The 218-nt window shown below is 56.0% G+C and overlaps 1 protein-coding gene across 2 annotated transcripts in view; it reads left to right on the top strand.

The window, feature by feature from the left end:
• Window positions 1-218, top strand: part of TMEM63C (transmembrane protein 63C) — an 83,270-nt gene that overhangs the window by 3,122 nt on the left and 79,930 nt on the right. The window lies entirely within an intron of this gene.

Raw genomic sequence — 218 nt, 5'->3', positions numbered from 1 at the left:
TTTTTTTTTTTTTTTTTTGAAAGAGGGGGAAGCTGGGGTTGAGAGAACGGGCAGGGGATGGGGGCTCGTGACAGAGCCCTCCACACAGCGTGGGGCAGTGGGAATCACACCCCTAGCTTGGCAGTAGTGTAGCTGGTAAGTGCTGGGCTTTTTTTTTTCTTCAAAGAGCCGGGAGCTAGGGACAGGCGGGGGGGGCATTGACGGGGGGGGCTCTCTGA

The sequence above is a fragment of the Alligator sinensis genome, unplaced genomic scaffold (genome assembly GCF_000455745.1).
Source record: "Alligator sinensis unplaced genomic scaffold, ASM45574v1 scaffold1185_1, whole genome shotgun sequence".
In the NCBI taxonomy this organism is placed as follows: domain Eukaryota; kingdom Metazoa; phylum Chordata; order Crocodylia; family Alligatoridae; genus Alligator; species Alligator sinensis.
The sequence above is the reverse complement of the archived record's forward strand: the minus strand, read 5'-3'. Positions and strand labels throughout refer to the sequence as shown.